At 40.4% G+C, this 27355-nt stretch overlaps 1 protein-coding gene across 4 annotated transcripts in view; it reads right to left on the bottom strand.

The window, feature by feature from the left end:
• Positions 1 to 25825, bottom strand: part of pak1 (p21 protein (Cdc42/Rac)-activated kinase 1) — a 63948-nt gene extending 38123 nt beyond the window's left edge. For 2 of the 4 annotated variants that reach the window (XM_042413220.1, XM_042413224.1), the window contains exons 1-2: positions 25654 to 25825; positions 11537 to 11604 (exon numbers count right to left, since the gene is read on the bottom strand). The gene's annotated coding sequence lies outside the window, so the exon portion shown is untranslated. Of the gene's footprint in view, positions 1 to 11536; positions 11605 to 13233; positions 13344 to 13446; positions 13596 to 25653 lie in introns of those variants that run through there. The other 2 variants (XM_042413221.1, XM_042413223.1) reach the window with 2 other exon arrangements.
• Positions 25826 to 27355: the final 1530 nt, after the last annotated feature.

Below are 27355 nucleotides of genomic sequence, written 5' to 3'. Positions count from 1 at the left end.
GAAGATATAGCTTTTATTCTGAAACAGCCCACTTTTATTTTGAAAGCCAGTTGCACTGTTCTTATGTACATTTGCGCTGTTCTGACGTACGTGAGAAGGGAGAAATGAGCAGATAAAGATGCTCCATGTGCTCCAGCTAAGATACATGCTAAATATCAACCTATTTAAGTGGTTGTGAAATGTTTAAGGACCCTTCAAGGACCGAGGATAAATTCCCTTATTTTGCAGAACATAGCTGACGAATTTTCACTGTAATTCCCTCGAAGCAAACACAAACGGCTTTCTTGCAACTGGTTTATTTGTGGTTTTCTCTCCAAATCCACCAGTTGCAAGAAAGCCACATGTGTTTGCCTGTGCAAATATACAATATATATATGTTTTTTTTAAATTACAGGTTATTTAGTAGAACACTAATAATAATGTCAATACTACTTTCACCCACATTTCTATTCTTCATACACACACACACACACAGGATGTGATTAACTAGCTGTCCATCTGTCTGTATGTGAGCAGCACATTGATTATGCAGGTTATTGTAAGAAAGGCATCCCATCCACACACACACACACACAAAAACACACACACACACACACACACACACACACACACACACACACACACAAAAACACACACACACACACACACACACACACACACACAGCTCCATACAACCATCTGTCCGGCCCCGCCTCAGCATATTGCCTTCAGGGGCCAACTGAGGTGACAGTGTGTGTGTGTGTGTGTATGTGTGTGTATGTGTGTGTGTGTGTGTTGCAGGGGATCAGTGCTGGTTAAAAAAAACATACATAATCAATTTGGTTCACTACCTACTGAGATAATTTGGAACGATCCCTCCCTGCTCTGCACGGTTCGCCGGTCATTAACATTTCAGTGGTTCAGTGAGAGAAGCAGCAGAATCTCCTTCATACAATAAAACCTCTGAAACATCTGAAATATATAACGTTTGATTTCAACGTTTTAACCTCACTTCTGTTGATATAAACGTGCACTTCTGAAACCAGCGATCCTTATTCGTGATTAATATTTAACAGACACACCCTGAAGAGCCCTGAGCAGCAGGTGAGTTTATTTACGTCCGCAGTCTTAGTCACCGTCTCAAAGGGCATCACAGGCCACCTTCGGACAGTAAAAACAACCCTCCTCAGCCTCCTGTACGTCCTGTTATATTGTGATTTCTTGATATAGTGAAATCTTTGTACCGGACGACCTTTAAAAAGGAGGTTTGATGTCTGTGCTGCAGTCACACCTGCTCGCCTGAGATGTCAACATGTGTTGAGATGTGTGACGTGAAGGACGGTTTAAAGTCTGATTGAAGGTGTCGGATTGTCACACGGCTGGGAAATCTATTCCAGTCGGATTTCAAACCACCCGAGAGGTGTTATGGTTAGATATATATGGATACTTATTGATTTAAAACACAGATGGAAGGTCTGTTTTTTATGTTTAGAATGTTTAATACCTGACAAATCAATCACTTCTACTCCTGCTAAGGTCTCGCTATCTGTCATTTTGTGTCTGTAAAGGAGGCGTAAACAGAGCACAGATGGGATTTTTAGGAGCCACGAGGAAGTAGTGTACTGGGAAAAGAGACGTGCATTAAATATACGCTTTTATATAATGAAAAACAACTACTGGAAACAAAAATGAAGCACTTAGGCCATTATTAATAAGCATAATATCTGATCACTGTGACAAAAACTAATTGAATTTTGGTTTGTTCATCAAATTTGAACCAACAAGCTGCAACTAAACTTGTATTTATTTTGATACAAACATCGAGGCTGCAGCCAAAGTTAAATATATTCTGTAATTCATTTCACGTTATCATTTATGTTCTGAGCTGAGGGATCTCATTAAAATCCAGCTGCTGAAGTGAAAACACCATTTTCTCAGTACATCCAGCCCTTAATGTTTAGAGATGACGACACTGGTTTTAAAATGTGTCTAAATACAAGTGGAAACGATCCGATCACTCAAACCGCTTGGTGAGGTGGTCTGAGACGCATTTGACCACATATATTTTGTGGTGTAAACGCTACTACATCCTGATGCGTCCACGATGAGGACGTAGGAGAGCGCCAACGCCAAATGACTTTGTCCTGCCAACGGTTGGAACTGTCCGAACATGTTTACTAGTTCTTGAAACATTTGTTTTCTTAGCTAGCCTGTGCAAAACAAATCTGGCGCTAGCTGAACACAAGTGGTCAGCTGATCACCTCGGAGACACATGATGGACACGGCGACGTGCCTCGACTGTCCACTTGTGTTCTTTAGATCACCGAAACGCATTTTAAAACCAAGTGTAAACAGCGTCCATGTTGTTTTCTATTAAAAAAACAGATTTAAACCAAAAGAGAGCAGCGCTGTAGATGCTGGCGTAGCCCTCTCAGTGTTTAGAAACAGTAGCAGGAAAGACAGCAGGACTAAAACTGAGGTAGAAACCAGAGCGTGAGGCGAGTAAAGTGTCAGTGAAGCTGAAACTTTATGACATTTGACTGTCCTCAGTGAACCAGAGTCTTAGAACTAAGTGAACTCAGTCTTTTTTTTGGTCTTGACCCAGTTTTACATCCATTTTGGAAACGAACTCTGTGATGTAACTCTGACATTTAGGAGAAGATGAAAACAGAGAGGAGCACTCGTAAATATTTGAATACAGCAGTTTAACCTCACCGACAGCAGATAACGGAGAACAGTTTAATGATAGTGCTGCAGTCGTTGGCAGCGACGCTACAGGAGAACCAGGATACTTTGGCTAAGCCGGTTAGCATGAGCACGCTAGTGGTGCGTCTGCCAAAACATTCCAGGTGGAACTCGCACTAGAATTATTGTTCCACATGTCTGAGTGAGTGGATTATTAAACTGTTTTGACCTGAACTGATACACCTGGTGTAAATCATTCTTTGGGATAAACAACTATATAACTGTTCTTCAGTATTCATTGCCATCATTTCTTTATCGACTGAAACATTTTATGCTTCAAGGAAGTGCAGAGACATTAGAGCAGCATTAAAGAAAGTGTAATTTAATGATGTTCTCTCCCTTCAGCTCGTCTAATTCAATACATCATCCAGCTCCGGTCTGTTTCCTCTCCTTCCTCCTCTCCGTCTACTAAACCAGAAAACATCCAAACTGACAAGCCTGTCACACCAAAACCCCGTCCAAACATCCAGGACGTGACGCTAGAAAACATACAAAACATATAAAACATAGAAAACATATAAAACATATATTACATGTGTCAGTGTTGACCTGACGCACGATACTGTGAGTGTAAAATCAAGAATCTTACAGGGTCAAAGCATCAGAAGGTGTGATGGTGACAGACAACAACATACAGAACATGTACACAACTAAATCCAATAAAGAGCTAACACACACACACACACACACACACACACACACATCTCTAGATAATCAATAACGACACGGACTACAAGGTCACATTAAGACCCCCAACTGAGAGACCTGATGTTTCAGCTCTGTACCGTCCTTAAGACCACACACACACACACACACACACACACACACACACACACACACACACACACACACACACACACACACACACACACACACACGTTTCAGTGTTTTCACTGTTACTTTGCGTGTAAATGAATATCCTGCATGTTCATCGTTAACGTTTCTTGCTGCTGACTCATCCACCTCCAGAGTTTTTGATATAAACTGATCAGAAGCTTCTTGATTTTAAAGGAAACAGAGTTAATTTTCTGCCGACACTCATCTCGTTATCGATTTAATCTTCAAATTATCGCCTCAATTAATGAATAAATGGTTCAGTCTTTCAAGTGTCAGAAGACGGTTTCAAACGTTTCCACGGTGACGTCTTGTTGTAGATGTTCAGTTTATAAAGAGATAAAGAAGAAAAGCAGCTAAATAATCACAATTAAAAACTTTTTTTTTGCTTGAAAAATGACAAATGAATCAAGTCTCTACATAGTTTCCAGTCGTGTTTCGGTGTAATTGTGTAACGTGAACAGAACAAACCGGCGGCTGGATGTGAGCGAGGCGACGGAGGGACTGCAGAAGAGGAGGAGAGGTGGGAAATTCCACTGGTCTTGTGTTGCTACTCGGCTTTCTTTCTATTCTTTGATCCGTCGCTCTTTCTTTCCCTCTGGCCCCACTTGCCCCCTTCCCTCGCTCTCTATCCCTCTCTCTCTCTCTCTCACTCTTTTTGTGTTCTTTCAGTATGTCTCTCGCCCCCGCTGTTCCACTTCTCTCTCTCTGTTTTACTTTCCCTTTTTGTCCTCTTTTGTCTCGCTCTATTTTTTTTTTTCTCGCGCGCTCGCTCATTGTTCAGTCGCTCACACTGGACAGATTTATTCTTTATTCATTTTAATTTTTTTTATTATTTGTTCCCTTTTCCTCACACACACACACACACACACACACACACACAGAGTTATCACATGATAAACGGCTGTTAGCAGAACTTTCCAGACAGATTAAACGCAGCGAGAGTTGATGCGACGAGAGAAAAAACCAAGTATAAAAGTGTGAAACAGAAGCGGAGCGTCTGCTGCTGTCTGCTACTGAAAATATGAAGATTTTGTGAATATTTTGTTGCTTTATTTTAACTTTTATCCTTTTGGGGAAACTCATCCATTTCGCTGTTACTCCAAGTTTTGCAGATTTTAATTAAAAGTAAAGCGAAGAAGACGACAGTTTGACAGAATAAAAGCTTCAACGGAGAAAGGAAATAATAAATAAAGCTAAAATACAGGAAGGAGAACGATTCTTTCATAATAAAATCCTTGAAATTTGTCTGAAGCGTCGAGTCAAACTGTCAAGTTGCTCAAATGTCAGATTCATATTTCTATTGTTTTCATTTTAAACTACATTTTTCCATTTTAGATTTATTTATTATGTCTCTAAAGTACAATAACTACATTTATATTTGAGATGCAGGTTTTAACAGCTTATTCATGCAGAGATTCATGTTGTTGATACTGATGTATATTTATATATTTCTCTATTTTAACCGTTACAGGCTGATAATTAAACTGATATCTTGCAGATTCTTGCAAACAAAGAACCAGCTGAAAGAGAAGGAGAGTTGTTAAGTACAGGTGCTGATAAGGGACAAACAGCTGGTTTTGAGTTTCCTCTGGGAAACAGAACACATGTTGACGTGGCCCAAATCTTCTCATCCTCATCCTCATCATCCTCCTCATCGTCTCTACTGTCTGCCGTCCACATGGCGAGCGCCGCTATGTTTATGATTTCACGTTATTGTTGCTTTTCTTATTAAACCAGCGCATGCGTAGCAGTTTACGACCTCAGCGGCGTTCACGCTGGAGCGGATAAATGTCACCATCAAACATGGATGTGAAGCGTCGACACAATAAACATCAGATCTGACTTAACAAACAAACAAACAACACACAGCTTTAAGGTTTGTAATGAGCAAAAATCATCTGAAAAGACAGAAGATGAAGCAGCTTTTAGTGCTGTAACATGAAAATAATGCAGTCATGTTCATCAGACATCCAGTTATAAACAAGGATACACCCTCCACCCTGTGTAACATATCAAGGGAACACACACACACACACACACACACACACACAAACACACACACACATATAAACACGCCCTGCAGCTTCGTATGAAACCGACTGTGTAGGAATCTTCTTCCTCTGCGCTGCAATCTATTGGACGCCTCGGCTGATTTATCTCCACTGCAGTGTGTGTGTGTGTGTGTGTTTATATGTGTGTGTGTGTGTGTGTGTGTGTTATGAGCGCCACATACTGTATGATGCATCCATCATGTTTATAGGTCACATTATGCTTTTTCTAACTGCGGTGTGTGTGTTGATTGCAGCCGCCGTTCAGGACAGAGAGTGTATCAGTGATACTGACTGGATTCCTGATGGGAGTGTGTGTGTGTGTGTGTGTGTGTGTGTGTGTGTGTGTGTGTGTGTGTGTGTGTGTGTGTGTGTGTGTAAGTTTGCATTAAGCCTATTACACATTATTAAAGGATGGACATGCTACTTAAGACTCTGCAGTGCACCCTGGGATTGAATGGACTGCTCTGTGCCTGCATTGGGAGGGCGTCTTCACTGTGACTCTGGAGCAGCTCGTCTATTAACTATTATTATTATAACGATTACTTTCATTATCAATCTGTTGATCACTTTCTTGATTAACTGACTAGTTGTTTAGTCAATAAAATGTCAGAAAATGGTGAAAAATGTCACCCGAGATGTCCACAAACCAAACATAGAGTATAGTTTACTGTCAGAGAGACGAAAGAAAACAGAAAATATTCACATCTGAGAAGCTGGAAGAAGAATTTAGATGTTTAGTCTTTAAAAAAAAGACTCAATAACAAAAGACAGAGTGTGATGACGGTGTGAAGTAGCAAGGGATCATGGGAGTTGTTGTCTTCTTTGTTTTTTATCCGCAGAGGTCTCCTCCTCTCCAGAAACAAACGTACACGCAGATTAAAATCGTTAAAATACTAATTAAAGCTGTTTCACCCAAAAAAAAAAATCAATATTTCTCCGACGATGTTTGGTGACCACCGGACTTCCTGGAGGGGCTGTTAGCCGAGCTGCTGCTAACGTTTGTCCAGTTTATTTCTCTGATAACTTAAGATCCAGACGTCCAATGACTAAAATCCTTCCTCCGGCTAAAAGATATAGTTAAAAACCACCTAAATTTATCATGAAAATGTGGCTTAAAACTGAATAAAAGTCCATTTATAACAGTTTGTGTGGAACAACCACAACGCCGATGTATTATCTTGTATGTGTGTAAGTTACTCTTTGGTAGACGCCATTGTAGCGGACAAACACAGCGCCGCCGTATGCATCTGGTGCGTGTTTACTCTTTGGTAGAGGAGATATGACGCCATCGACAGGCGACCAAATGAAACGGTCCGTTACTTTGATTAAATTACAGATTTCTCTGGGTTTGAAAACTGTTGGAAACATTTGGGATAATGTAAGTACACAACTCAACAACATATATAACATAGGACTAGTTGTTTTTACACATTTTAATGTGGAATAATTACATATTATAGCTTTAATAGTTAGCAACTAATTGATTAATTGGTCACTTCTGGTCTCTCATGCTCACGTCTTCTCACAATCTACATTTTCTGAACTTATTCTTTCTTTTTCAGCTTGTATCTCTTGTTTTCCTCCTCCTCCCTCCTCTTCCTCCTCCTCCTCCTACTCTCTGCCTGCGTATTTTCCAGCTCTTCTGCTTCCTGTAAAACCAGTCAGGTTTTGGTCAGACAGCCAATCAATTAATCACATGCGGTGAGTCAACGCTGACCAATGACAGCCAGTGATTCAGACCTTTAGTCGTTCTGTCAGACACTCGGTGAGGTTGATAAATCATTCAGGACGTCTTTCGTGTTCTTTCTTTCTGCTTTTTGTTGGTCTGAAGGAAAAAAAAAAAAAAATCACCTTAAACTGCTTTGTTTGAGTCTTCATTCATGTTGAAGTCGTTCTGTAATCGATCAATCGTTTCCATCCCTGGTCGGGATTAGATCTGAATAATTCAGAGTGAATTTATTCGGTTTTTTTGAAGGAAATCATCACATTTAGATTTGAGCCTTTTTACTGACGCAGCAGAAAAACGCAGAAGGATTTAAGTTAAAGGAGACGCAGAGAGAGAGAGAGAGAGAGAGAGAAGGTCGTGATGGATTAAACCTCTGCATGTGTGTGTGTGTGTGTGTGTGTGTGTGTGTGTGTGTGTGTGTGTGTGTGTGTGTGTGTAGATATCTCCGTCCAGCCCTGAAGACATAGAACGACACACACAGACTTACAATAAACCAGCTTCATATTACGCACATCTGCAAGCAGCAGCACACCTGTCCTATAGGTGTTAATTACACACACACACACACACACACACATAAACACACACACATACACACATATAAACACACACACACACACACACACACCAAATAAAGAGATCTGATCTGAAAGGGTCTCACAGAAGTCGTTGTTAGTTTTTATGTACAGTCTTGTTTCTAACTCAGTTGTGCAACTGAGAAGTTTCATTATCGATTAAACTGCTGATTATTTATTTGATTCATTGTTTTGTCCATAAAAATGTCACATTGACACTAAGTCCTGGGAGACGACATCAAGTCCAAAAGATATTCAGTTTATAATCATATAAAACAGAGAAAAGCAGCAAATCATCACATGTGAGAAGCTGCAACCAGAGAATATTTGGCATTTTTGCATTAAAAAAATGATGATTAATAAATTAATCGACTAATAGTTGCTGCTCATCAGTTGTTCATCTTTTGTATTGATGGTTTAAACAGCCGTAGAGGTCAAACTGTGGGTCATATAAACTAAACTAAATGAGGAACCAGAGGCGCCTGATGTAGCGCCTCCTACTTCACAGCTACGATCCATAACGCATCAACCTGAACAGAACCAGAGACGTACAGAGTATCAACACTGGGAGCAGCGTGATGCTCCACCAGTAGACTCCTCACAGCTGGTGGAACTGATGTCTGCTGCACAGTTTCACTACATTTTAAAGGACTGTTGCACTTCTTGTAACTGAAAACTCGCCAACTGATGCCTCTCTGCTGATCACATGATCCCTTCACCTCGCAGGTCGTAGCGGTCCGTGGAGAGTCTCTCAGGTTGTATTAGACTGTAGAGGGCAACGCAGAAAATGAACGTGCTGGACTGTTTGATGGTTTTATCGTACGACAGTGTTTCCTGTATACAGGCTCCACCTGAGCGACTCACTCAGGTAGATAAAAGTCTGTCTGAGCTGCAGAAACTGAGTGAAGCCTGAATATGAGGCGTTTATGGAGCATCGGTTAATTATAGCGTCCACCGATAGCCTGAATATGAGGCGTTTATGGAACATCGGTTAATTATAGCGTCCACCAATAGCCTGAATATGAGGCGTTTATGGAACATCGGTCAATTATAGCGTCTACCCATAGCCTGAATATGAGGCGTTTATGGAACATCGGTCAATTATAGCATCTACTGTAGCCTGAATGTGAGGTGTTTATGGAACATCGGTCAATTATAGCGTCCATCAATAGCCTGAATATGAGGCGTTTATGGAACATCGGTCAATTATAGCATCTACTGTAGCCTGAATATGAGGCATTTATGGGACATCGGTCAATTATAGCGTCTACCGATAGCCTGAATATGAGGCGTTTATGGAACATCGGTCAATTTTAGCGTCTACTGATAGCCTGAATATGAGGCATTTATGGAACATCGGTCAATTATAGTGTCTATCGATAGCCTGAACATGAAGCGTTTATGGAACATCGGTTAATTATAGCGTCCACCGATAGCCTGAATATGAGGCGTTTATGGAACACCGGTTAATTATAGACCTGAATGGTAGCCCCCCCCCAGCGATACTAATATTGCAACAGTATGGTAGGGATGACTAATGGTGCTTTCACAGTGTATTTACACAATGAGATTTTTGATAACTAATCATCAGTAATGTTGATATAATGACTAAGTGTATAAAGGTAAATAATAGAGCAGCTAGAACAGTCTGGTAAGTTCAGAAAATGACATCATTTTCCTGTAATTCAGCCTTTAAAACCAGGAAAAGACTCATGATATACCACCATATTAGTATCCGTATCCATATAATATCAATATACTGGCCAGTCCTACCTGAAGTCTGTAGGTTTTTAATATATTGGAAGTTTGGTTTGGAAGCCAATCTTGGTCCAATATACGACTTACATGAGTGTGATGTGGAGACTTGAAGCCTCCAGTGAAGGAGGAGACATCTGGTGTCCAGCAGTTCAACTTGTGAAATGAAATAAATTTGCATATTTATAGTTTCTGTAATTTTTAAAGGAGGGAGAAGGACGAGATTCCATTTTAAGGATTTTAATGTGGTAATTATACTTTTTTTTTTTCTTGAATAACCCGTATCAGACAGACATTATTATTCCAAGCAGAGTATTATTATATGTCTTAATAAATGTGTGGATTGAATCTTTAAATGACCAGAACATTTAGTGCGATTACACTGATCATAACACAAGATTTTATCTGATCACAACCGCTTTTTGTGGGTTGACACACGACCACCACAGAGACTCACACAATGTGGCAATACTCCCCACACACACACACACACACACACACACACACACACACACACACACACACTGAGCTCACACAATGATGCAGTACATAAAAAATGCATGACAAACCCTCTGAGTCCCTGTTCTCATGAGCACAGTGAACCCCCCACTCACACTCACACACACTCACACACACACTCACACGCACTCACACACACGCTCACACACACAGGTGTGCTGGGGGGGGGGGGGGGGGGTGGGGTTGTCTCCATCACTTATCCACCAGCTGTCAGACTCCGCCCCTCCCCAAATCCATTACCATGGCAACCACATAAATAATAGAGGCTGCAGTGCATGCTGGGAGACCCATCAGGCCAGAAAGGCTGAATCACATTACAGTCGACTTACATAATGTGAAACAGTCAGTGATGTGCTGCTGCTGCAGCGTGTTTCCTCTCAGACGTCTTTACAGTGACACATGATCCAGATAATCGATCCTAAAAACCAGCGTTTAATAAAACACTCGCAGCATCTCCCATAAAAACAACACGTTCATGAACCGACTCATTATTTCACCTCAAAGACGTGAAAAACTCCTTGTTTAAGACAATAAAAGCTTTTTTTAAAACGTTTTGTTGAGATGCAGCGATTATATTCAATATGTTCATTCTTGGATTGAAGATTAAAGTCTGATTAGAGCTGCAACTAATGATTATTGTCATTAGCGATTAATCTGCAGATTATTTTCTTAATTAATCGATTAATCATTTGGTAAAAAGGTGAAAAACACTCATCACCACATCTTAGAGCACAAGATGTTGTCATCAAACGTCTTATTTTATCAAACCAACAGTCAAAAACCCACAAATATTAATTCATGACCAAGAGAAGCAACATATTCTCACATTTGAGCCACATTGAACCAGCAAATATTTGATATTTTCACTTGAAAAATGACTTAAAGGTTTATTCAACAATCAAAATAGTTGCGGATTAATTTTCTAATTGATTAATTCACTTATGTATGACATTTAACTTGAAAATATCATTAAAAATAAAGTAGCTGGTGTCAGTTTTACTACAAACTGGATCTTTATATTTACTATTGTTGTTTATCAGTCATAGTAACATGATGTTCATCCAGGTGAGAAAAATAAAAGCACAACTACAGGAAGTAAGTGATCAGTTAATGGTTTTTACCCCGTCAGGCTGATTATTATTACTGACAATGAAGAACAAAACAAAAGTCACAACATCCACATTAACCCGACTTCTATCTCCACCACCGCCTCAAAACAACAAGTTTAACTCCTCTGTCAGACATTCAGCTCAGTCACTGCTGCAGCGTCTCTGAGCAAAACGCCGAATCCACAGAAAAGACTCAGAACTACAGGAGAGAGAGAAAGATCATCAGCTGACTGAGTTTACCTGTTAACGTCGTGTCTGAGTCGCTCCTCTCACAGAAAGGCCAAGAGACAGTTTCAACCTGCAGCAGCCTGCACACAGAGAGAGAGAGAACGCCGTTATTACACACCTCTCATCACCTGCTGCATCCTCCTTTAACTTCACATCTCTGTCCATCCAGCTGCTCTGAAACATGGAGACAAACAGCAAAACATTTTCTGCTGTGAGACAAACTGCAGCAGGAAGTAAAGCTAAGGCAGTCAGTGCTTCCTGGGCTGTTTGCGTTTATGCGCCTTAATCCAATCAGACTTTTATTATAGTGCTGCAGTCCACAGAGCAGCAAAGACAAGAAGAAAACATTTAAACGTCAGTTTGAAACATCAATCGGATGCTCAGAAAGAGGAAAAATACATGTAAGAACTAGTAGAGGAAGTGAGTTATAATATTACTATGATTTATAGTGCAGGACACACACATATCTGATATTTATACTTCAAAAAAAAAAGAGCAATAAGAATCATAAGCGGCAGTAAAATATCAAGACTCCATTTGTCAAATTACAGATGATTAGTTAAGAGCCTGTAAACACAGTCAGTGATACTTTATGGCAGCAGTTTGTCTTCATCTGTTTCCTGTTTTTAAAGACATTCACACACATTCACATATATTCACATCAGTGGGCACAAGTTTTAGTTTCAGCTTCTCTCAGCAGATGGAGTCTCGCGTGTCATCACACACACACACAAACAAACACACTGTGAGCTGTTTGTTTGTGTGTTTATGGCGTGACGGCGACGTTCAGACGAGGCCGAACAGATGAAGGTTAAAAAAGAAGAAGAAGAAGAGGAGGAGGAGGAGGACAAACAGAAGGAGGGCGGGAGGTGAGAGTGTCGGGCCCTGCAGCTGTCCACACATTCACACCATACTGTGAGAGAACACACACACACACACACACACACACACACACACACACACACACACACACACACACACACACACACACACACACACACACACACACACACACACACACACACACACACACACACACACGCTGTAATACCATCAGACAGAAGGTTATGCAGATGTAGCTACATTATGGCTTATTAAGGTGTTGCTGAACTCAGGCTGATACAACACGCTGCCATCTGTGTGTGTGTGTGTGTTGTTATATCACCTGTATTGTCTATACACACACACACACACACACACACACACATAAACACACACTGACAGTTAGCTGTTAGCCTTTGCTAATCATAGATGTGCATCCTCTCATTAAGCTCCAGGTGAACAAAATTACATTTAAAACCATCAGACTGATGTTCTGATGTTTTATATGATACTAAATAAAACTGCAACCTTTAATTGATTAATTAATTAGTCAATTATTACATCATTTCAGTTAGTTTTCAAGCAAAAACACCAAATATTTGATGGTTGCAGCTTCTCAAATGTGCTGATTTGCTGTTTTTCCTTTTTAAATCTGACGGTTAATTGAATATTTTAACATTTTAGAAGCAATTAAGAGAGCTTGGAGAAGTTGTGAATGTCACGTTTTCACTATTTTGTCACATTCAGTCTAAACAATGAATGGACTAACGGAGAATATAAGTGTCAGATGAATCTCTCTTCATGTTTCAAACACATTGTGTGGTTATGATAAGATCATATTGAGTTCTTGTATCGTCTACTGTCACTATGAAACACCTGTGAGTTACCTTCAGCTCCGTTACTGCAGCAGACTGAGCAGCTTTAGCTTTAAATTAGCTTTGTCTGTTCAAGTCAAGGCTGAGACGTCGACGAGATCAACCTGTTGCTCTCTGAACCTCCGACCGACTGACTGACCGTCTGTGTGTGTGTGTGTGTGTGTGTGTGTGTGTGTGTTTGTGTGTGTGTGTGTGTGTGTTAGTGAGCCGCGAGGTAAAACTCACCGTACAATAAGTCAGACTACTTGTGCGTGTAATGAAGTTGGAAGTCAAACGGGAGAGTAATTGTGTTTCATGGCTGCGGGCCTAATTATTCCCGCTGAGCGCTGCGATACGTGATGAATGCTGACAAGAAGCTGGCGGAGACGCACACACGAGGAAATATGTCGGGATCTCACATTAAACGTTTGTTTTTTTGGACGTTTTTCAGCTGTAAATCAGATTAACAGGCTCCAGTTTAGAGAGGTTACTGGTTTAATGGCTGCGAAATATAAAACAGCTTCATTATTTTGTATCAGTAGTATAATTTTGTTTTAAATAACTTTTTTTCTCCTGATCAAACCGTCCAATCAGCCTTTATCATCTAATGACATGTCAGAATGTGATAACACCTGATTAAGGGCTGAAAACTAATGATTTCATTATCAATTAATCTGCAGATCATTTTCTTGATTAATTGATTTATTGTTTGGTCTATAAATGTCAGAAATGAGGCGACGTCTTCAGATGTTTCATCCAAAACCACCAAAATATTCAGTTTAGTATCATGTGTAACAAAATAAAAGCATTAAATCTTTATTTTCACATTAAAAGAAGCTGAAAACAACAAATTCTTGGCATTTTACTTAAAAAGACTTAAATAATTATTAGATTCAAGATCCAAATTGTTGCCAAAGTGAAGAAATAAAGTCAAAAACCCAAAGCAATTCACTTTACTGTCACATGTGACAAAGAAAACAGCAGATATTTGGCTTTTTTGCTTTAAATTATTAACAAACCACTTTTCAGTTATCAAAATAGCTGCTGATGATTAATTTTTCCCTTTAATGTAACAATAACAGTACTGAATATACGCCAGCTATAATGTGAATATGAGGGAGGGGGGGCACGTTGAGGGCGAGTTGACGCGCTTGGCCGGCCATCTTTAAAATTTGGCGAGGGAGGAGGGTGTCGTTGTTGTATTTCTGTTGAAGCGGAGGCGAGAACACGGATAGAAACATCCGCCTGAGGAAGACGGAGAAACAGATGCAGCTGAGAAACAGAGAAACAGTGAGAGAGGAATAAAATACAGACCATAATATGAAGATGAAGAGAGAGAGAGAGAGAGAGAGAGCAGCCGTCGCCGCCCATCATGTCCAGTTTAACCAACTGGTTCTTTCTAATGTCCAGATTCTTCTCTGGTTCTTTTATTCCTCTGTGACAGTAAACTGAATCATCTTTAAAGACGTCACATCAGGCAACAAAGTTTTTATAAACCAAACTAATCAATTCATGGAGAAAATGATCCAAAGATTAATCGATAATGGAAATAACTGCAAGTTGCAGCTCCAGTCTCACAAACCTCACTACTGCATACAAAACAAGAAGAAGAAGAAGAAGAAGAAGAAGAAGGAGAAGGAGAAGAATCAACCAATTTTTTCTTTAAAATATTTGTTTTCTTCAAATTATATTTCATATGTTATATGTGCTCTCCATGAACACATATACATAAATATATATATTGTATTGTTGTATATTTTATACAACAAATACGAGTAATGAGTCATTTTCTGTAGAACATTTTAAAATCATGTTTATAAACTATTTATATAAAATTAGGAGAAAAATCAAGGTGAAAAAACGATGTTAAATATATGTTTGAGACTCTCCAAACTGATCATTATGATTAAATGTATTGATTATATTCACAGCTGTATTATAAACTGCACGTCTCTGTGCTGCTGTTCATCCTTCAACATGCTAATAAACGTTACAGCAGATAAACAAGAAAATAATGATTTAAATCAGCTTCATTGTTTCTAAAACTTAAAACGTGATTTCGAGCTAATCTCCATGTTTCACACACGACTTCCAACTGATTCTCAAATGTTTTTATCACAAACATAAAGCACTTTTTTTTATAATTAATTCTGATTTATAAAGTCTCCTCCTGCTGCTAAACGTGAGAGGAAGAGAGAGAGAGAGCGAGAGAATCCCTCCGTCGGAAAAAACAGGAGAAAGATGAAAATATAAGAGAGGAAGTGGAGAGGGGAGAGAGAGAGAGAGAGAGAGAGAGAGAGAGAGAGAGAGAGAGAGAGAGAGAGACTTCCTCCGTTTGACAGTGAGAGAGATGAAGCGGTATTTATAGATAACAACATTACTGCTGCTCCACCGGTTACGTCAGACCGGGCCGGAGGAGGAGAGGAATGAACAACAGATGAAGAGGAAGAGATGAAGGGATGGAAAAGGAAAGGCTGAAGAAATGGAAAGTGGAGAGAGAGAGAGAGGAAGAGAGGGAGTAGATTAAGAGAGAGAAGAAGAAGAACATGTGGAAGAGATGAAGACAAAGAAGAAAAGAGAAGGTTGAAAAGAGGCGAATAAAAGAAAGAGAGCAGGATGAAGAGTAGAAGTGTGACATGATGGTGGTGGAAGAAGAGATGGAGGAAAAAGAGGGATGAGGCAGGAAGAAGAGGAGCGTTTGGCGTGCTGTCTTTGGCCGTGTGGAAGTGTTTCAGCGGGTCATATCTGTAGAAATGATCTCATGATGTTGGCATCTGAGAATATCACGATGGGTCGTAACACTGCTGGAACTTCCCTCCTTCCAACAGAGAGGAAAAAAAAAACCCTGAATCACATCTACAGACCTTCATCAGTGGTCGAGTATTGATTATTTTCATTATTGATGACTCTGGAACGCAACAAAGTGCCTTTACTCATCTACTGTACTTGGTGTCCATAGTAACAGTGGAAGAGGTTTTCCTCGCTGTAATCATTCCTCCTGTTCATACTGGATATTAAAAGATCCTTCAAATGTGCTTTCAATGGAAGTGATGGAGGCCAAAATCCACAGTTTTGTCATTTAAAAGTTGATGTGAAGCTTCTATTCAGCTTCAGCAGTCTGAGTTAGTCATATCAAGTGGATATCTGACACATTTACAGTCTTTTTAGCATCAAATTCCTTCTTTGTTTCCTCGGACAGTGTTTCCCTGTTGAGCTGCAGGTGGAAGTATAGTAACAAAAAGAGGAACTTTGGCACTAAAAAGACTGTAACGTTGAAAGATATCTACTTGATTTGACTCCTTTGGACGCTGAAGCTTCATATGAGCTTCAGATAAACTTTGAAATACATTTTGTCCTCCATCACTTCCATTGTAAGGTCATCATGAAGGGATGACAGCAAGAAAAACAGGTTTCATGTTCATTTGAGCTCCTGACTGTTGTCCTTTAAGTGATTAATTGTCCATAGAAAAGAGATTAACACCAGTTTTTATAGACTAATTGATTAATTGACAGATAAGATTTGAACTCTAATTATCCCACATGAGGAAATAAGAAAGAAAGAAAGAAAAAGTAAAGAAATTTAAGTAATAAGACAAACTGTTTTAATACTAATAAAGTCCATCAAGAGTCGGTGCCTGACATTTAAAATTTGTCAGTTTTACTTCCTCACTATATTGTAAATTCCTCAAAAAAGTTCAGTATAAAGTCAGTTTAAAGAGGTTGTGATCTGTAGCGCAACAAGCTAACGAAGCTGTAAACAGAACCACAAAACCAAAAACTATTAAAAACACGTCAGTGAGTCACACCACTGCTCTGGGTGACATGTTCCTTCATCATGAAGAGTTTTATCACGTTAGTTTGTTTAGAAACGGCTCCAAAGACGAATAACAGCATCATGTTTTCAGTCTTCAGACAGTAGTTCTGTGTAAGGCAGACACTACTGAGCATGTGCAGGATCACAGCTCCTTTTACAGCTTCGATAGCTTGTTGTGCTACATATCAAACCTCTTGACTTTGTACTGAAGTTATTTACAAGGCACAATGTAGGAGCAGCGTTCCTGCACATGCTCAGTAGCGTCTGCATTACACAGAACTACTCTCCAGAGACTGAAAACATGATGCTGTTATTAGTCTTTGGAGCCGTTTCTAAACAAACTAACGTAATCAAACTCTTCATGATGAAGGAACATGTCACCCAGTGCAGCGATGTGACTCACTGACATGTTTTTAATAGTTTTCTGGACAATAACGGAGGATTAAGATATATCAGGCTGTAGATACACACACAATACTTGTTAGTAGATCAGTTCATTGCTGGTTTTGTTCTGCACAATTTGCAATTTAAGAAGAATTTAGAGGAAAAATAGCTCAGATTTGAGAGGTTTTGACCTCCAGATTTGGAGAAGAAGTGTCTGTTGTAAAGGTGTTAGACCAGTGGAACGTACAGAGTCAGGTGTTATATCACACACACACACACACACACACACACACACACACACACACACACACACACACACACACACACGCGCGCTATGAACCCGTTCACCTTGTCCATGTGTTGAGTGTTTGTGTTGATCAGACAGTCGACCGTCAGTCGAGGCAGGGTCACCTCACACACTCGTGTTCATCTCCCAGCTGACACACACACACACACCATCCAACAAAAACCATCTACAGTATGTAATCACATTATGATGTCATGCAACACACACACCCACACACACACACACATGCATATACACACACAGCATTTCTCTCTATGGATGCAAGGCTGCAGGGTGTGAATGCAATACTTCAACGGTGAAATATTCAGCAAGCACACACACACACACACACACACACACACACACACACACACACACGGCTGGTTGATCACAGTAGACTGAAGTGTGACACACAACGAATCTCTGCACCTATTTTCACTTTCTGCTGTTTTATACTTTTATGCGTTTATGATTTATTTATCTTTCAGGTTTTTGCGGCTCATGTGTGTTTGAAGTGTGTGTGTGTGTGTGTGTGTGTGTGTGTGTGTGTGTGTGTGTGTGTGTGTGTGTGTGTGTGCATAAGAATGAAAGAGTGTGTGTGTGAATTATTGGAAGGTGTGGTTGGTCCCAATGAGTGGGTGGTTCCTTCGCCATATGGTCTCTGGGCTAAACACACACACACACACACACACACACACACACACACACACACACACACACACACACACACACACACACAGATGATGTCAGCTCTCAAGAAGCTGAGATTTGGCCTTGACTGTATCTTCACTATCAGCAGCCTGATATTCTCTGATAATTTCACGTTAAGGTTTGTGTTTGTCAGCTTTCAGGAATTAAACAACGGACATTTCCATCCCAAGAAGCCTGGAAATGAAGATTAAATGCTGAAACAACTGATTGATTGATCGGTCAGTCGATCAAGAAGAATATAACTGGAAACAGGAAATACCAGCTGGTTCCACCCTGTCAAATGTCTGTGCTTTTTTCTCTTATATTGATATATTGATCTCCAGTATTTTGGGGTTTTGGACATTTTTAGCCATGTTAGCTGCGATGTCAGTCACTTTGTCCAGACTGAAATATCTCAACAGCTGCAGGATGGATATCAATGACATTTTATATGTTCATTCATGGTCCTGAGAGGATGCATCCTGCAGACTCTTCCTCCGGCGCCACCAGCAGGGCAAAGTTTTCACTTATCTAGTAAAAAAATCTCTACACCTACTGAATGTATCAGCGCTCAAAGTTGTCCAGATATTTGTGGTGAATTTTCTCAGTAACTATGGGATGGATTGCCATGAACTTTAGCAACATTCATCCTCAGGACGAACTGAAATAACTTCTTCTCTGGTGTCATCATCAGGTCATAATTTCTGTCTGTGCTTTGATTTCTTTGACTAAAAAGCCGCAAAACTAAAAACATCTCCATCATCCTCAGCTGTACTTTGCTTTTAGTGCTAATTAGCAAACATTAGCATCCTTCACCGAATCATCATGGTAACCATGGTGATCATTACACCTGCTTAACATCAGCGTGTTAGCATCGTCAGAGCCTCTCAGAGCTGCAGGGCTGTAGACTCTCAGTCTTGTTTCAACTAAATAACTGAGTGAAAAACAATCTATATATTAATCAGTGATGGAAATAATAATTAGTTGCAACCTTAAAGCAGACGATTGTTCTTTGGGAGCATTAATGGTTCAGTCAGACTGCATGTTCATGTCTATGTGGAACAAGACCAGACACATTTGTAAATTGACCCACCTGACTGAACTTGTTTAATACCTGCACAGCAAAATAATACAATAAGCAGAGAAGAAGAGATGCTGGTTGACTGCAGTGAGTGAAAGGACAGAGGATGATGACGGTGACATGTTTGATAAATGATTGTATAATTTACAATTTTGCAGACTGTTGTTGTTAGCACGCTAGCCATGCTAACTCCTGCAGTTTATGTTTACAATCCCATCCATGCTATTTCCCGTCCCCCCCTCCTCTCCGCATCCAAGCATCATCTAGTACAACTTGAGGCTGAAGCCAATATGGAAGCACCTTCATTTCCACTGACGGCCGCTAGACGCTCCACCTGACTCCCATTCAAACAGTAAAAGTTAAGTAGCTAACGTTAGCCCAAGAATGCAGCGCTCGGTGTTCCCAGTAAGCTAGCGTTAGCTTAGGTCTGAGGTAGCACGGCGTGTTTCCAGAGCGTGAAAGGCAAGACCCCGCACTCCTTATCTGGAAGGCTCCAAATGGAAAAGATGGCGCCGACCATAAGTTGCAACTCTGAGCTTCAAACTGGCTCCAGTGAAACCAATGATGCTACGTCCATCTTTCTTCTCTCTATAAATACTCAATCATTTTTTCAATGAGTCATTATGGTCTCAATCGCTAAATTCAGGCCCTCTAATAAGTATGCTGGTGGTCTTTTTGAAAATTATTGCTCCATTAATAAAATTTGAAGACTTATAGTAGCTTTGATGTCTGCTGTGTGGGCGTTGATTGACAGCTGTGATTGACAGTTGGCTCACCTGATGCTTGCCCCGGCTCCAGGACTCACACTGAGTCAGACATGCCCTGTTAGCGCAATTTAGCTAAAGTAGCTAACGTTAGCCCAAGGGTGCAGCGCTCTGTGTTCCCAGTAAGCTAGCGTTAGCTTAGGTCTGAGGTAGCGCGGCGTGTTTCCAGAGCGTGAAAGGCAACACCCCGCACTCCTTATCTGGAAGGCTCCAAATGGAAAAGAAACTGGCTCCAGTGAAACCAATGACGCTACGTCCAGCTTTATATATACAAGCCATGTTCGCACCACGTGAGTAAATTTCACCAGTTGGATTGCAGCTTTAGGCAGAAAGAGGAAGATATCATCGTCATGTTTGCTACAGCGCCAGCATAAAAACTACAACATGAGCTGTGTGAAGTGTTCCTGAGCTGAACTGTCTGCAGGTCGAGCTTGTGGCTGCAGTAAATACACTCTAACAGATCAGAGCTGACAGGAAACTAATTAAATGACACTGACGTTAACCCTCATGGAGCTGCACCTGTCTGAGCTTCTTCCTCTAAAGTTCCCTCCTGGTTTAATGAAACTGAGGTGAAGCGGCGCAGGTCAAACAGGATTTCAGTCTTCTCTCCGGGTCTGATCTTCTGATCCTGCAACATGCTGTTAACAGCTTAGACCACGTCCACACTAAGCATCTTTTTCTCTCCGTTTTGTTCCTCCGTCCAGACTAAAACGGCGTTTTTCTCCCCAGAAAACGGAGCTTTTTTTCCAGAACGGCCTCCAGAATGTGTCAATCTTTGTAGAAATTCTGTCATATCGGTGACAAATCAGACGGCGGCGCCGCGTTTCATTGGAAGAGGACGAAGAAGAAGTAGAAGTAGACTCTAACAGCTTGTTCAGAGTTAAACGCAGCTATCTACCAATCTGTAATCTGCTGCAATGAAATAAACGTCAGGAAGCCATCACAGAAACAGAAACCATTTCTTCTTCGCTGGTTTTCTGTGTCTGACTTGCTCATCTGTCCTCCACACATGCCCAGAAGAGGAAAAAAAAAAAAAAAATCACCCATTTAGGCGTCTTAATGTGAACGTTGGCGTTTGCAGAAACGTGCTGACACTCCTGCTGTGGATGCATGTCGTGTTTTTTTTTTTTAAGAATCTATCCGGCTTCATGTAGACGTCGTCTTACAGATGCACCAGCCGCCCTTCCTTCCTTCCTTTCATCTGCCTTCACACACTTGCAGAAAAACAATCCATCCAGGATTCATCCAGTCAGCCTGTTTCATGGAGAGAGAGAGAGAGAGAGAGAGAGAGAGAGAGAGAGAGAGAGAGAGAGAGAGAGAGAAGGAGAGAGCTCGCAGTTTTGTGCTGTCAGGGTCGGTCTAGACGGCGTGCTCAGCAGGCCCAGCAGCCTCGCAGGCAGACAGACGATCCATTATTCAGCTGCTGGAAGGCTTATGGCTGCTCCACAGCCAATATTACTATTTATGTTGGTACTGTGTGTGAGAGTGCCCCTCGCTGCAAAGACAAATAATCCATCTTAATGAGTAATTCGGTTCATTATTGATCGTAGAAATGTCCTTACAGTATGTGGTAAAAAGGATCCGAGTTACAGAATTCCTTTTAATAATTTGAAATGAAGCAGATCAGCTCGGCGTCGTCTTCTGTCTTCTCTCAGCTCCGTCTTCACCGCAACCGTCCAGCATCACCGCCGGCAACGATAAAGGAATAGTTTGTGATTTTGGGAATGAGAGCTACACGAGGAGTTGACGGCACTTCCTTGTCTTTACGTTAACTAATTACCTAAGAGTAAAAATGATGGTTTATGGGGGGGGGCGGGGGGGGGGGTTATGTTCCTGGATATTTCTTGGCTGGGATGCAGAGTTTTTTCCTGGCATCTCGATGTTTTTCTTCTCGCCGACTCAAAGTTCTTCTCGGTGTCTTCTCTGAAGTCCTTCAGCAGCCGTTTGAGGCTCAGTGAGACCAGAGAAGGTTCAGTCCTGCTGTTACCTGTGTGTTTAAAGCTTTAATCAGCCTGCGTCTGCTGATTATTCTCCACGTTAACTGATTTATCTTTTAGTCTATAAAATGTAAGAAGACAGTGAATTAAAACACCCTTCAGAGTCCACAGATACACAGTTTACTATCTAACTTATTAATATTCTAAACAGTTTATTACCTTTTTTATTGATTGATTACTCCATCATCTAGTTATTTACTTCTGTTGGTTATTTTCTTGATTAATCGATTCATCTTTTAGTTTATAAAATGTCCAAGATGACGTCTTCAAATATCTAAATTTTGTCCAGAAACCCAAAAATATTCAGTTTATTGTCACAGAGGACTAAAGAAACCAGAAAATATTCACATTTAAGAAGCTGAAACAAGAGGATTTTAGCATTTTTTCTTTAAAAAAAGGCGATTAATTTTCTGTTGATCAACTAATCGATTTATGGACTAATCGTTGCAGGTTTAATCACATGACTGCTTGTATGTGACAGCGGTCACATCACCTGACTGGAGTTCCTCTCAACTTTAAAGAGATTTTTCTGGTTTTCGAGCCTCAGTTTCAGGTTTGTTTTGGTTCCCTATTGTGTGTGTGTGTGTGTGTGTGTGTGAGAGAGTGTGTGTGTGTGAGTGTGTGTGTGTGTGTGTGGCTGTAAGTACCTCATATTGTCGGCCAGCAAGTCTAATTTACTAAGAGGCCAAACAAACAGCGTTAACAGCGTTGGGGGTTAAAAATAACTTCAATGACAGGTGAGATAGAGGCTGAAGACTGGCCAAAAGGAACACACACACACACACACACACACACACACACACAGTCGTCTTTGTCCTGAAGTAGCCGAGAGCCTGAAGCCACCGGAGCCAAATGGGTCATTAACTCCAGCGAGGCTTCCTCTCGCCGCTCCATCAGGCTGTCAGGGTGTCAAAGGGGCGACCGGGTGGCCTCGTGCTTCATATGAGACCATAAAACACTCCTTAAGACACGTCCGGGTCTCCACGGCAACCGCTGTGTACCGCCACTGCCCTTAAACCATAACCTATAGGTTCAACTCGCCACCGCTCAGCCAAACCAGGAAGTACAGTCAAGTTTTTTGTATACAAATGAATTTAAGTCCCTGAAGAGTTTCACACTGACAAACTACACAAACGTTTAAATTTGACTTATTTGTACTATAAAGTGTGCGCTGAGGCAGGTGGGATCACCTGGAAGCAGCTCCACATACAATCAAACTCATATTTAATTCATCGTTTTGATGCTGTTGTCGTCTTTATGAACTCAGTTTGGGAAGAAAACATTTGGATTTTCGCTAGAATTTAATTTAAATAAAGTTGCTGTTGTTTGGAACAAAGTTTCCAAAGATACCAGACAGATCAACTACATTAAGAACATTTAAATATAATGTAACCGTGGAGTCAGTAATATGGGATGTTGCATTTTACAATCATATAGTTTCAATAAAGACAAAGAAAATATAAAATAAGGATGTTTTCAGTCATTTTTTTAAGAAAAAAAATGTCCAAATTTTCTTTTTCCAGCTTCTTAAATGTGAATATTTCCTGGTTTATTTAGTTGTTTATGACAGTAAACTGAATATTTTTGGGTTGTGAACAAAACAAGACATTTGAGGACGTCACCTTGAGCTCTGGGAACAATTATTGTCATTTTTCACCATTTTCTGACATTTTTATAGGGAAAATAGAGAAAATAATCAACGTAATAATTAAAATAGTTGTTAGTTGCACTCCTAAATATTCACACATGCAGGAGCAGGAACAAACTAAATGCAGATCCTTTATCATTTCACTGACTGAGCGGCTGCTCGCTCATCCTGCAGTCATCTCTCCTCATACAGGTGACACACAATATAGTAACAAAAATGAGTCAACGCTGCTGGCTGCATGTGTGATTCATTCATCTGAGTGTTTTTTTATCTCTCAGTAGGACAAACGGTTAAAAGATTGAACCACAAACATTTCTGATCAGCAGAGGAAAACTTACATTATCCAGGAAACTGGTCACCTAGTTTATTTATCCAGCTGGGTCAAAAACCCAGGCTGAGTTTGAAGGGTCAATAAATGGAAGGAAACACGACACTTCTCATGCTGATAAAAAAAAAAAAGTGAGAGTTCGAGCAGCCCTGTCTGTCTGTAATCAATAAGATCCAGCTGATATACGCCATGTCTGCTCTGCCAAAGCCACTAAACGCCCCCAAAAATCTACTTCCACATAAATACCGACTGAACTCTCCAGGATCAAGAGACGTGTACAGATTTCTGCTGAGCCATGTGGAAACAAGAGGCTCAGTGCATTTCAGACAGATTACTGTGCAAGTATCACTGAAAACAGGACTTTTTTTTTAATTTTTTTTAAAGCAATTAAAAAATACAGCAAGTAATAAGAATCTGCAAGAAAACACAACCACGTTCCTGTCAGGTCACTACTGAGAGCTGCAGACACTTACAGGAATATTAAACAGATCATTTATGGGATATGAGAGGATTTCTGCTTCCTTTCACATGTCATTGACGGAGGCCAAAAATCCACAGTGTGCCTATTTGTGTATTTAAAAGTTGATGTGAAGCTTATATGAGGCTTCAGCAGGCTGAGTTAGTCATATCAGGTGAATATCTGACACATTTACAGTCTTTTTAGCATTAAAAAATTCCCTTCTTTTGTGTTTCCGAAGCTTGTAAGTGCATTATGAAGGGATCCTCTAATGGTCAGTATGAACAGGAGGAATGATTACAGCAAGAAAAACATGGTTCACTGTTCATTTGGGCTCCTGAATGTTTTTAAGACAGACTTTCAATTTTGTGAATCTGTATTTTAACGCTGATTAAAGCTCAGACATGAACTTAAAAGCAGAATTGTTTCAGTGAGAGGAGACAGAAGTCTATTCTTAGATTACACCGAAAAGGCTTTGGGCACAGCATGGACTTTCTGATGAATCATGTCAGAGGTATCCTACATTTCACAGATGGGGAAAAGTGGAAACTAGCAGGATTTCATTCATTCATTCATTCATTCATTCATTCATTCACTCACTCATTGAATCTCTGTGTCAGATCATTGGCACTCAGGCCCTGCTGTGGTATCACTTCACCGGCAAAACTCACAGGTTTCCTCCCAGTTTACCAGTTGGCTGTAAACCGGTGTAATAAAATAATAATACTAATCACACCACCCGCCTGCCGACTGCACGAACCTCGCAGCGGCCGCCTTCAGGTCCGCGGTGTGCGGGCAGACTGGGCCTGCGGGCTCCGGGGCGTGTATGTATGGGTGCAGATGAAGAATTAGGGGAATAATAGTGTGATCCCAGGCAGCCTACAGTAACCATTAACCCCTTCCTATTCACTGGCAAAGGAGCCCCTAATTCACCACGCACCATGCCTCGCTGAGACTGCAGATGGATTTTATGTAGAGGAATAAAAGTCGAGCGGCTCACTCACCACTTGTCTGGTTGTAAATGTAAATCCCTGAGTGTTGGGTGATAATTTTCCGACACCGGGACACACCGTCTCATGTATTCGGCAACACTGTGCGCTCCTCTCGGCTCTGCTGCTCCGCTCTGTCGCCCTCCTGCTCGGGTCCTCAACACTAAACTTGCGGATCTCAGGCTATTGTTAGCCAGGCGCAGAGAAGCCTGCTGCACGGCAACGCCCGCCCCCTTACCCGCCACTCCGGACACGCCATTGGTCGCTGCTCAGTCTCTGCCGCCGCCTATTGGCTGATGCGGATGTCCGTTAGACGTTCGGGGCGGGTCGCAGCTCGCGAGCAGTGGTGCATTCATAAACACTGGAAAAAAGTCTGGAATTCATCCAGTTTCCAAGTCCTGGTTAACGGGTGTTGCATTCAGGTGTCATTCTGCCAGTGGATCAAAAACTAGAAAGAAGTAGGAATAAGTCTTAAGGGATTTTATAAGAAAAATAATTCTTTAGTTAATATTAAATTATATGTATATATATTTGTCACAGTATGTTAAATATACATTAAATGTAGGCTATATAGTTTATGTATTGTTTGTTAGTTTAATATTAACAAAATAAATTATTATTCACTAAAAAAATATTATTTATTTATTTTATGTATCCTTGTTTTTTTTTAAAATTAATTTCACTCTATTTTATAATAATTATTATTATACCTTTTAAATCTATTTTATTTTATTACATTTTCACAATTTTTATTTCTCATGTGCATTACTCTCAAATTGTCTGTTTACTTACTATGGGCTTGTCAGTCATCTGTGAAGCACTTTGAATAGCACTAACCTGTATGAAAGGTGCAAATAAAGTACAAATAAAGTTTGATTGACTAATTGATTGAATAACAAAACAATATATACTGCCAGTAAAAAGTTTTAGAAACACCCCCTTGTCTGTGTTTATTGAAATGTAAGCAGTTGAAGTCCAGTGAATAACCTTAAATCATTGGTAGGCAAGTAGCAGACTGGGGGCCAAATCTGACCCTTCAGCAAAAACATTTGTCCCCTGAAGAAACAGAACTTTTCACTTTCATAGTTTACATCAGTAAATCATCTATCAGTATATCAATCAGTAAAAAGCAAATCTACTATTACATGTGTAGTCTGGTGGTGCAACACAGAGAAAACATTTTCATTTATGAGTCATTTTTTACAAATTGTATTAATATAAGTTATATAAGGCTATAATTCTGTCAGTCCTCACTCATTAGTGGGAAAATGACATTTGCTGTTGGCTAAAGTCCTAAAACAGTTTAATTCATCGCTTCTGATCTTAATTAATTAATAGAAATAAAAAAAATAAAATCTTGGGAAAATACCGGCCTGTGTTTTCAATACACCTGTGAAAGGCTACCCCATGGTTGAACCTAATTACTGACCCTTTCCTTAATAGGTACAAAGCTAAGTGGTAAACAAATATAACACACACAGACACACACAAAAATAGGCTACATATAAAAAGCCTTTTTTCAGGGCTCGAGGAACAACTTACAGTTTTTCTGCAGCAATGGAAGTAAATGACACCTTGAAAGTTGATGCAAACACTTCCTACAGGTGATTACTTACAAACCGTCTGTCTGTATAAAAGTCTGGAGGAGGAAGTGTGACGGTCTAGGGCTCTTTTGCTGGATCCAGAGTTGGTGACTTAACCACAGCATCCTGCAGAG

Source organism: Thunnus maccoyii, chromosome 6, assembly GCF_910596095.1.
Source record: "Thunnus maccoyii chromosome 6, fThuMac1.1, whole genome shotgun sequence".
Taxonomy (NCBI): Eukaryota; Metazoa; Chordata; class Actinopteri; order Scombriformes; family Scombridae; genus Thunnus; species Thunnus maccoyii.
This window is presented reverse-complemented; position numbering and strand designations above follow the sequence as displayed.